The sequence below is a fragment of the Eptesicus fuscus genome, chromosome 7, assembly GCF_027574615.1.
Source record: "Eptesicus fuscus isolate TK198812 chromosome 7, DD_ASM_mEF_20220401, whole genome shotgun sequence".
In the NCBI taxonomy this organism is placed as follows: Eukaryota; Metazoa; Chordata; class Mammalia; order Chiroptera; family Vespertilionidae; genus Eptesicus; species Eptesicus fuscus.
Window position 1 is genome coordinate 78,456,630 of NC_072479.1, and position 12,128 is coordinate 78,468,757.

The following is a 12,128-nucleotide window of genomic DNA, read 5'->3' on the forward strand; positions in this document are numbered from 1 at the left end:
ACCTCTGAAGGAAGGGAGATGGATGATCTGGCCTGGATTTTACAAGACGTTGGTAAGGCAAGAATAAGATCTTTTTGAACAACATAGACTGATGAACAAGAACAGACCCGGAGACAGGGAAGCATTGATCAGACTGTCGGACCTCAGAGGGAAGGTAGGGGAGGGTGGGGATAAGGGAGAGAGATCAACCAAGAGACTTGTGTACATGCATATGAGCCTAACCAGTGGTCACGGACAACCGGGGGATGGGGGCATGTGTGGGGAGGGGTTTGGGATGGGAATGGGGGGGATGAGGACAAATATGTGATACCTTAATCAATAAAGAAATTTTAAAAATAAATAAATAAAAGAGATGCTGAGGAAAAAAAAGAATAAGATCTTTTGTTACTGTGAGAGTTTAGGCAAAAGGTGATTTCAGTTCTAATTAAGGCAGGATTAGGGACATCTCAACAGGGATTGAGGCTGACAGAATTAACCCAGGGAAGGAAGAGAGAGAATGTTTTTTTGTCAATAACAGAAATTTTCAAAATGGAAAAAAACTAAAATGAACTCCGATTCAATAAAAAATATTAAAAAAAAATAAATAAATAAATAGAAAAAAAACTAAAATGAACTCCGATGGTTGACTCCAGTTCTAATGTTTTTTAGATGTTATTTGAAAAACACAAACTCATTGAAGGACAGGAGATGAGTCGTGTTTGAACGTTTGATCCTGGGTTTAGGCATCCACCTGATATGCAGATTCTTTAGTGGGATTGAGGCCTGTTAAACCAATCAAGGAAGAGACTCTCCAGGTCCCATTTTCCTCCCCACCTTTATTTCTCCCTCCCACAGAATGAACCCCTGTTCCTGTAATTCTGGAAAACTCTTCTCAGAGTCTGCATATATTCCTTTATAATCTTTGGGACGGCTCTCTCCTATATTTAGGTCTTTGGACTATCATCATTCCAATGTATACTACTTTGCCTAGGCTGAAAATATTCCCTGTAGAATATGATATTAATTTATCAGCTGGTGTGATTTCTCATTATTCAAAGAACTAGACATTATTTGACAAAGTATATCTGCTTTGTTCAGAAGAAGAAAACAGGCAACATTCACTTTCAGTTCCACGCAGCCTCAAATGACTAGTAATGCCACTGGATTGTTTAGAGCTATGTTTCTGTGGTGGGTCAATTATTTCCAAGCAGTTCAACAGAGCGCCTCCCTGGAATAAAAAATGACAGCAGGGACAGGTGGGACATAGGGAGATAAACAAGATATGTTCTCTGAGCTTCCAGGAGTTCACAATCAAGAGAGGAAGCCCAGATCCAAATATTGCTAATACCAACCAGATTATGAGACACACCACAGTCTAATGCAGGCAAGGGCTGAGAAAGTTTATGGAGGGCATAGATTGATTCTAAATGAGGACGATGGAGAAGCTTCCCTAAGGAAATTGTATCCAAGTTTGAGAATCCTACTTGACAGGGCAAAACTCACTTCCACATAAGAGACCTATTTTCACATCGGTAGTTTGAGATTCCTTACAAGGCTGAAAAACTGTCAGTTGCAGAGAAAAGAAAAAAAAAAAAAACAACACAAAAAAAAACATGTGTCATTTTAACTTATCTTGATGTCTAATTCTTCTGAAATTAAAAACTCAGAAAGGCATACACTTCCAGGTCTATTAAAGATAAAGCCTCAGTGACTCACTAATAGTTTTGTTCCACTTCTTTTTCAAAGCCAATTTTAACAGAAATAATACAAGATAAATATTAAGAGATGGCTTCAGGGCAGTCAGCCTCAAACATCTGAAGTTGCCACTCTCAATGCGTCAGACATTGCCCACTGTCATTCCAAGACAGCCCTAGACGTTCTTTATGCCAGTTATGTACTGTCTGTCATGGTTCATGCCACGGGACACCATGTATATGTGTATGTATAAGCATGAGTGTGTGTGTGTGTGTGCACGTGGGCATGCTAATGCAAGATTTGAGTCTGAATGGAAAACAATGAACCTCCAGCAACAGTCCTAAGAAAAGGAACAAGCCTAAGAAAGAATAGTCTGATTCTTCTTGCCTTAGAAACATACTATAAAAAAAAAAGAAAAGAAAAGAAATATACTATAACTGCTCAATTACATGGGGATCCAGATGAGCCAGCTCCTGAAACTAAGTACACATATTTGGGATTGTTTTTAACAGTCTCCATGACAACTCCTGGGGTTGCCTCCTCTTCTCAGAACCCTGTTTTTACACACCCGGAGGAGCACAGCCACACCACACACAGGCTCCAAAATTTACACTGGCTCCTCGTTCAGTTAAGGAGTTTGCCTAAACTGCTTTCCTAGTTATTCTGAAGTTTCTCCCTGAACTTCCTCCAGTTCCCTGAGATGTCTTTACCTCTGTCAGCTCCTTCTTCATGCTGTCCTTTCACATCAACCATCAAGACCCAGAGAGGACTGGTTTCCTGTTCCACCAATAAATCCCTGTCAGCTGAGGCAAGTGCCTTTCGAGAACGGTCCCTTCTGCCATTTTCCTCTGCCCAGTTCTTCTTGCACATCCAGCCAAAGACCCTTCTCCCAGAGAGGCATTTATGACAACCCTGCTCCCAATCCATTCATGAGATTAAGTCTAAGTTTATCAGCTGAATAGAATGGACTCCCCCGCCCCCGCCCCAAAAGCTGGCTTGGGCTTCAACCTTGATTCCAACTGGAATCATCTATTCTCTGTTCTTTAAACGGGCACCCGTTTCCCAACTCCACTCCTTTGCTCATGCTACCCCCCTTGCCTACAATATCCTGCCACCTTCTCTTCGCTTTATTTAGACACTCTTAATGCTCATTATTTGCCATAGTTGTGTTCTATAAAATCACCACAAACAATGAATTAGCAAATACTGAACCAAGGTACTTAGGAGAAATACAGGGTTAGGTTCCTGCGAGCTTCCAGCAACAACATTTTTGTCGACGAGTCAATACTCAATTTTGTTTGCTATGTGTTTCTGTTTAAAGACGCCCATTTAATATAAATTGTTGATTCATTAACATTGAGTTCACGGCCAGAACACTATGTAACTCATGCCTGAATGAAGCGGATCAGACACACACATTTCTCCATAAGGCAGCTCACAGCCTTCAGGAACACTAGCCAGCACTTCAACAGTATGCTTGAGGGCCATTTTAAACAGCACAATCACCAACAAAAATGTGGAAAACATGGCACTAAACAGACCGCAAAAAGGACACTTGTTTACAGTATAAGAAGTGAAGCAAGAAGGCAGAGCGGCCTTGTCTGACCTCAGCTGGGAATGTCTGTGTTGGGCAAGTCAAACCTTTCACCACTCTGCTCATGGCCGTGAATGACTGCGAAAGGGCCACAAGTACTGATTTGGGCTGACAAAGGAATTGTAGTGAGTAGGCGTATTCTCAAATATGGGCTGTGAAAGTAATAAAGTTTAACTCTATTACTTATTCATCAAGCCACAGAGTAGCAAAATTGGTGTTGACATTTCAGTGGGAAATCTGGATGGGACGAGTCCTTTCTGCCTGTGTAAAAAAGTTAGCCAGTATTTCACCTTTCTCAGCCTCAGTTTCCTCATCTTTAAAATGGCAGTAATAACGTAACGACTCAAATAAGAGATGGTGGATGTAAAATCCACCTGTTTCAATAGAGCACTTTATAAATGACAGGTGGTATGGTAGTCCCATCTTCCACAAAACCTTTCCTGCTTAGTCTGTCCAATCTCTGTCTTCCCTGAATTCAGAGCTCTTATTATTTAAAATATTTATTTGTTGCCCTGGCCAGTGTGGCTCAGCTGGTTGGAGCATCTTCTCATACACCAAAAGGCGGTGGCTTTGATTTCTGGTCAGGGCACCTACCCGGGTTGCAGGTTCAATCCCCAGGCAGGGCATGTGTGGGAGGCAACTAATCAATGTTTCTCTCTCTCTCTCTCTCCCTTTCTCTAACATCAATTAAGAAAATTAAAATATTTACTTCTCACTTGACACAGTCTTTCATATTTTGTACTTCAGTTACTTTTAATTGTTTAACTTTTGGCTTCTCAAATAAAAAAATAAGCTGCTTGAGGACAAGGAACTCTTGTCTGTTTCTTCGTCTCATTCACCCTCGTCGGGAGCAAGTTCTATTCATAAACGAAGGCATGCATACAAAGCTCACATAAATCGTTCCGCAGACTTCTCCCAGGACCCTGACAGCAAGGGCTTGTGTGTAAGTATGATGCCAGGTTATGGCTCTTCGCATCTGGCTGGCCAGCAGTCAGACCAGCAAACTGTTGGCAAAAGAGCTTATCTTTCTCTGTAGATAAACTACCTGGCGCTAAACCAAAGCCACTTATATACAAGAAAGTTCAGTCGACTTTCTGATAGCTTCTATGCTTCTAGTTTTTGACGGAGACCAGCCCCAAGCATGCTACCCTTGGAAGAACAAATCTTCTCCTAAGGGCACATGATCTGAAAAAAAAACAAAACAAAAAAAAACTGGGATTCTTTTACCCCTGCATGAAATGGCTACACCGTTTTTTTGTTTTGTTTTGTTTTTTCAGATATTTAAGGTTTATAAACTGTCTCTGCTTTGGACTAACGTTTGGGTGTTGATTAGGACCCAACACCCAAACATCCTCATTACCTTCCCTTTTCTAATAACTTGAGCTCCTTCCAGCCACTTCCACTTCCCATTCACAGCAGCCCCCCAGTTTCAAGTGATTCCAGGATGGGAGTAAGTGGGGAGAGGAGAAAAGGGACAAGTTTCAGAGGAACGCGGTCTGCCCGGTGCAATGGGAGAGCGTCACCTCACACAGACAGCTCGTGACGCGCTCTTGGCTGTCGGTCTCTCCTTACACTTTCTTCGTGATTTATTCAAGGGGCTCTGCTTTGTTTCACTTGCAAACTATTTTAACATCGCTGTGGGTAAACAGAGTGTCACCAGATTTCCCGTCTTTCCTGGGTCATTTTTCCTGGTTATATAAATGTTTGTCTTAATCCTACTTCTTCCTCTGCGCTTTTCAAAATGTTTTTCTATGCTTCTAGTCTGCACAGGGTCAGTGTGCTAATTACCCAATGAGATGAAGATGAAGGAAACTCTGCATTTGGGGCCAAATAGCCAGTCTACGAGTCTTGGGGCAACATCATGTTTTTTAATAACATATGTAGCCATCCATCCGGGCACCCTTCACCCTCGCATATTGTTTCAAATTACTGACTGACAGCCCCACATGGACTCAGAGCAGAAAACTCCACGGTAAGGACCCAGTGATGGCTGCTTCTGCCCTGTGGTTTTCAGAGGAAAACATCAATTGATAAGTCAGCATACCTGGCCGACTGCAGCCAGGTATGCTGACTTATCAGCGTGTTTTCTTCAGCCCCAAACTTGAATGGTAGGGGGTGAAATCTTGGTTAAATGTGAATGCTCCACAGTTTTCCCACCATCCGAACTGTGTTGTATTTGGCAAATGGGTTTCTGGCAAGGGAACAACACGTTAAGCTCTGGCATGACATAGTTTGTGATAAGCTTAACTGAATTCAAGAAGGAGCAATCGATGCCAACTGTTTTTACACTCTTCCAATTTCTCATGTGCGCGGCGGGGAGTTGGGGACAAGCTCAAAGTTTGAATATTTCAGGAGCAATTTGATACATAAACCGTGTTCATTAATCCTGGTATTATTCTGAAGTGGCTTCAAAATTACAAACCATCTTCTGATCATGTCCAGAGAGCACTATTTAGACTAAAATATTAATGACCAAAACAGGATAAAAATATACCACTAAGTTGCTTTAAAAAAAAATACTTCCTATTCAACTCCAGTGAACAGAAAAATGGACCATTTTTTGCTATAAACTAACATAGTTGAAATCATCACAGGCATTAATTTTTCTCTTTCTTTATGAAAACTGCTCATATTTTCGTAAGCCTCACCACCAGAACAAAATGTCTGTTGAAAGTGTTTAATGGTAGAGACTAAAAATTCTATTACCTAAAAATCTAGCAGCTTCTACATTTTACTCAACTGAACTCAGCATACCTTTTTGCTAAGGGGAATAATTCTAGCTGTAAGGAGATGATTCATTCATGAGCAACCGGCCTACACACTCCATTTTTTTTCTATGGAGATGCTGACAACTGAGCTCAGGTTTAGCACATAGTTAAAAGAGAAAATACCTCGAGAAACTTTTCAGGACCATAGCAATGACATTTCAAATTATTTTAAAGGTGAAGCCAAATATTAAGAGACTGGCACAGGCCAACCTCTATAAATCAAAGTACTCTTTTCACATAGGACTGTAGTCACAGTTCTTGTTGCATAAGAGACTCTGTTAGATGTGGGTAAGTACACAGATAGCTACTGAAGCAGGACTGAAAAGGTGTAAGAAAGGCCTTTGCTTGTCTTTTGGTTTGCCTCTGCGCCTAAATACTACCTTCAGAGTGATAGTAGAAGGCCAGCAAAGCAAGTATGAGGACAGAATGCCTTTGAGAATCTGATAAAAATCATAAACTTGTTTCCTGAAAAAATGATTATATGCGCAATTTGGCAAATGTGCAGGAGGTTATTGAGCTCCGTAAAAGGCATCTACAGAACTGTAATGATTTATGGAGCTCATATGAAGAATCCCAGGATAAAGGCATTTTCCCCCAGAAAGAAGCAAATGTCTTTGAATGAAGTAATCTCTGTTTGAATCATTGGCATTCACTGATTTATTCTTTTTCAATAAATTCATATTCAGCACCTTCCCTTACACAAAGCACCATTCAAAATGCTATACACCCCTCGGTGATCTCAGCGGAACCTCATCATTCACTAGCAGGTTTGGATCAAGGGCAGCGTTTTGCTTTATAGTAACAGTATATTGTAACCAAAGGGTTTTGTTTTTTATTGTTGTTCTGCTCAAGTTTCACTTCTTATATTTACTTTTTAAGGAAAGATTTCTGCAAACCCAGAAAACATGTCAACTTTTATTTATGCAATTTGGGGTGTCTGCAAAAACCTCACAGATTCATTGGAGAGAGCATTATTACCAGTTATCCATTCCAATTGATAGGCTCAAACCTTGGGCAATATTGCCTCCACCTATGCAATGGGCCCCAAGGGCACGGTCAGAAAGGACTCCAGGCCTTCTTAGATACCTGCCTTCCACTGCTGCAATGCAGGCAGGTTCAGACGGCAATGCCCCCAAATGAAGGGACTGAGAAGGCTGCTGAATCCTAGCAGAATGCAAAACACAATCCTAACACTTAAAGACTCTTTAGCTGAGAATTCCCAAGACTCCTTCAGCTATTTCAACTACCTTATCTTTGGAAATTGAATTAAAAGATTAAAAGACATTTTCGGGTAAGCGGGTTTAAAACCTGTCTTCACCTGCTATTTGCTAGTCTTATAACTATGGGTAAGGCAGTTAACATTTTAAAATCTAATTAAATCCCTAAGGCTCTTGTGAAGGCTCTTGTGAAGACTAAATGAGATCATCTTCTAAGGATTTAGTGTGGTGTGGGACAGAGAAGCACTCTATAAATTTTAATTATTTTTGGTGTACATTACCTGCTAGGATCCTCAAAAACTCTGGAAGTTAGTGAGCTCTGGCCCAGAAAAGTAAAGCATGCTCAGAGTGACATAGGCGAACACTTGGGGGACCCCAACTGAAAAACGGATCCAGGAAAAGTGTGCAGAGCATTGTTGATACAATAATAAAGAAGACACAGTCTTTGTTTTCAGGATGGAGCTGAGTCCAATGAGAGAAGTCTCCCACAAGCACGTTTATACACCTGATGAGACTCAGGGGCCCTAGCCTATGTGGCTCGGTTGGTTGGAGCATCATCCCATATACCAAAAGATTGTGGTCAGGGCACATACCTAGATGGTGGGTTCGATCCCCAGTCAGGGTACGTACAAGAGGCAACCGATTGATGTTTCTCTCTCTCCATTCCTCTCTCTAAACATATCTTTGGGTGAGGATTTTTAAAAAGAAAACAAATGTAGGCGTCTCCAGGGAAAATCATGGGGGGAGGGGGAGAATCAGCAATGGTTTTCTACAAAAAAAAATAAATAACATTTGATCTGGCTTTCAAAGTGCAGTGAAAACATATGAAGTTAGGATACCAGGAGAGAACTAGTCTACCACTTAAAAGCAATGAAATTTTGAATAAATTTCTTAATATTCTCTAAGTTACAGTTCTTCTCAGGTGGAAAATGACGGTAACAATATCCACTCTCATAAAATTTCTGGAAGAATTAAATAATGTTTATAAAACCCTTATCACCATATAATTCATTGTTTAAACCAGGATACTTTCAAGAGTATGAGAAGACACTATTAAAATTATACCCGAGTAAAAGGCAAAAACCTAAACATATGGTCACTCTATTTATCACCATACCTAGTATACAGATGGCACTCAAATATATCAGTCCTTTTATTTGTCCCTTGTTCTTGAAGGATGCATAGTAATTTCCCAGGCAGAGGAAAGGGAGAAAATATGTAACAAACAGAGGGAACTCCATAACTAAAGAAATATTCCACCATAAAATGCTTGTAAAACGGTTCATCTCATTCATATAATCATATAATTATAAAATATCATACTGGAAGGAAATCAGATATTAAATCCAGATCATTCGTTTTATAAATGAAAATGAGCCTCTGGATGGTGAAATAACAGGGTTATGTTGCCTCAGAGCCAGGACCAGTGCCTAGGTTTCCTCACTGCTCACCACTGTATTATTCCTCATCTCTAAGAAATATGTCTGCTAAGCCAGAGCTGTCATAGAAATGACGGAAAATCCATAACTTCTCTCCACAGCTTGTCTCACAGTTCCCAAATTCTTCCTGATTGAATCCAACCAACTGCAGATCCAACTCAGACGTCTTCGGGGAAGATGAGCACAACTAGCCACTCTCTTGCCAAGGAGGAGAAAGAATTTTACTCCGCTGCATGTTATTTATTGCTAAGTTAAGAAAGAACAAATAACTTAGTTCTCATGTATATAACATGTTTCCTTTGGATTTAGAGATGCCATTCATAATAGATATGTTCATAGGGCAAATAATTTAGGAACTGGATTTCATAAATAATAATATACTTCATATAAAGCTCAGTCTTTCAATTGATGAAATAACTCCCTAAGGCAGAAGTTATCAATATTTTTCTGCATAGCATGAATGAGCAAACTGGCACATACTCCCTCATTAACAGTGATTCATAAAAGGGAGTAGGGAATGCAGAATCTCTGGGAGATACGCATACTTTTTTCGCAAAGGTCCTCCGATTATTCTGATACTCTCCTGACTTCCTCCTGACATTCCTCCCACGCCTTAAGCCATTTTTCATAACTCTGGGACTACAGTGAACATAGAGAATGTCTCCACCTGGAAAACAAATTGGACAGAAAGATTCCCATCCTTGTTTAGTTGCATTGTTGTGGCTCAACAGTTTCCTTTCTAAAACTCTACCGCCTCGTCCCCCAAGCAGAGTTAGTTACTCCACCCTGTGGGATCTGTGCCATTTGCATTCGTCCCTATTACAGCCCTTAGCCACACTCTGTGTTACAATAATTACTCCCATCTCTCTGCTCAATAGACAGCTACTCGGATACATATAGGAGGCTTTATAATGCTCTACAAACCCAACAACAAACTGGCACATAGTAGGAACTCTAACAGGAACATATTTGAACATAATCACCCACTGAATGAATTCCTTGGGGTATTTGGAGGACAATATATTCACATAGAATGCTACCCATGAATTGCTTTTAGGATGGAGCACATGGTCTATGTAAAAGCACTGAGTTCTTTGGAAGGAAGTTACTGTAAAACTACAAGGCATTATCCCCCTTTATGGTATGGCAGATCACTACAGTGCTTTTCTTAAATGGTACTTAGTGGCCTGGAAAGCTAATGTCTCTCATTAAATGCTGGACTCCCAGAGAGTCACTTATGTAACTGGAAGAACTCCAGTGATTTCATTGCATGAAGTCATTTTCTTCTAAAAAGTGTTACACGCAAGAATTTTCTTACCTAGTTCATTATTCGTAACCTTGGGGATATGATCAAAAAAATTTAATGTTCAAAAACCTTCACATGGTAGAAAAATGAGAGAGAAAAAAAAAGCTAAGAAAATGTTTAAAAGGTAGGGTGGCAATGGGGGAACAGAGTACTACCCAACCCAAGACTGTTAAATAAAACACATAAAGTTTTTAGGCTCTCAAGTCCTGTTAGAATGCATGATATTCAAGAAAAGCTTACTTAACTATACATATTTTGGCTTTCATACACATTCTTTCTGGGTTAAGGAGGGAGAAGTACTTCCAAGATGATGTAGATAGAGAAAGCAATGCAATGTAGACACAGAGTTTAAATTTTACCTTGTGATTTTTTTTACAAAATACAAAAAGTCATTGCACTTAGTAAAATGATTGCTGGATTTTATGTCCTACAGCTATTTTATGTTCTTATGGCCAGAATGAATGGAAATAGTAATTTATCTGTCAGCCTGCTGATATTTATTTTTTAATCCTTTACAACTGCATTGTGCAAAAATATAGCAGGTTTAAATGCCAAACTCTGTTCTTCAGACTGCCAAAGGTAATCACAGACTAAAAGGCTTCTTCTAGTATCCACCTGCAACACGACCACCCCCCTCAAAACTAAAACAACACTTTCAATCTGTTGATCAGTTCACACACAAACATACTCATGTATCACTAAATGCATTTGTTACAGACTGTCTCTCAAGGTTTTATTAATTTCAAGTGCACATTTTGAGATGTCCAGACTGAATTATAAACATTTAAGCACTATACTTGTATATTTTTAATTCCTTATTGAAGGGATACCTTGGCGGTTTCCCCATGTTATCAGTGACTTCCGAACACAGGTACTTTCAGCACACATCTATGTAGCCTCTATCATATGCAGTGGGGCTACAAGCTGCTATAAGCAGCTGTAAAACTTGATTTTTGCTTCCAGGAGTTTCTGTCATTGTGCACCTTAACGAAAGAAATGTGGGCAGGAAGAATCAAAATACTTCAACCATGTTTGTCCTAAGAAGGTACCTTGCATTTTATGTTAACATATTTATGTTCAGCCTTCCCGTTGATGACATTATAAATTTGCTTTTATTCCCTTTTTTTTTTTCAGTTTGGTGACTGTCATATGAATACAATTCCAGTGACCTTTGGCATACAAACTTCTACACACAATGAGGAACACTACAGAGAACTGAGTGCTGACATAAACATGTTCAGGCCGAAGAGCATGTGTCATATGTTCTATTGGCTGGAGAAAGATAGTTGCCTGTCAAGTTCTAGATTTTTGTATTTAATTGAATAAACATTGGGGTACACCCACCACGTGCCCAATATATTAAGCACTGAAGATATAAAAATGAATTAAATATGTTCCCTGCCCTCAAGAAAACAAATTCTTCAGAAGGCTTATGAATAATAATAGTCTAGAGAAGTTTGCCAAGACCAAATTTCGTGTGTTTTTTTGTACTTTTTTCTCAGAGAATGGTCCCATCATCTATCTACCAACTCATCCCAATGATTGTTATAGACTCATCCTCTCCTTTTATCCAAATACCAGAGGCCCATTGCACGATATTCGTGCAAGAATAGGCCTTCCCTCCCCTGGCTTCACTCCCAGCCGCCTGGGAGTTGGCACATCCCCGCTCCCCAGCCGCCTGGGAGCCGGCACGTCCACGCTCCCGGGCCTCCCGGAGCCAGCAAGTCCTCGCTTCTGTCTGGAGCACCACTCCAGTAGCTCCCTTTGCCACCCCTCTTCCCCTCATAGCAGGCTTCACGCCTCTCTGCGCCTGCATATGCAAATTAACCTCCATCTTTGTTGGGTTAATTTGCATACTCATTCTGATTGGCTGTGGGTGTAGCAGAGTGATGGTTAATTTGCATGTTTCTCTTTTATTAGGTAAGATTTCAATGGAATAAAAGCACCACTAATTCCACCTTCTAAATTCCTCTCAACCCCATTCCTATTACCACTGCCATAGCTCAGATCTGCTTCTCTCTCTATCTGGAATGCAGAAATAATTTCTGTATTTATTGAAATTGTCTTAGTAGGAAGGGATAAAAACCTAAGTCAATCTAGCCTAACCTCCCCCCCCCAAAAAAAAAAAAA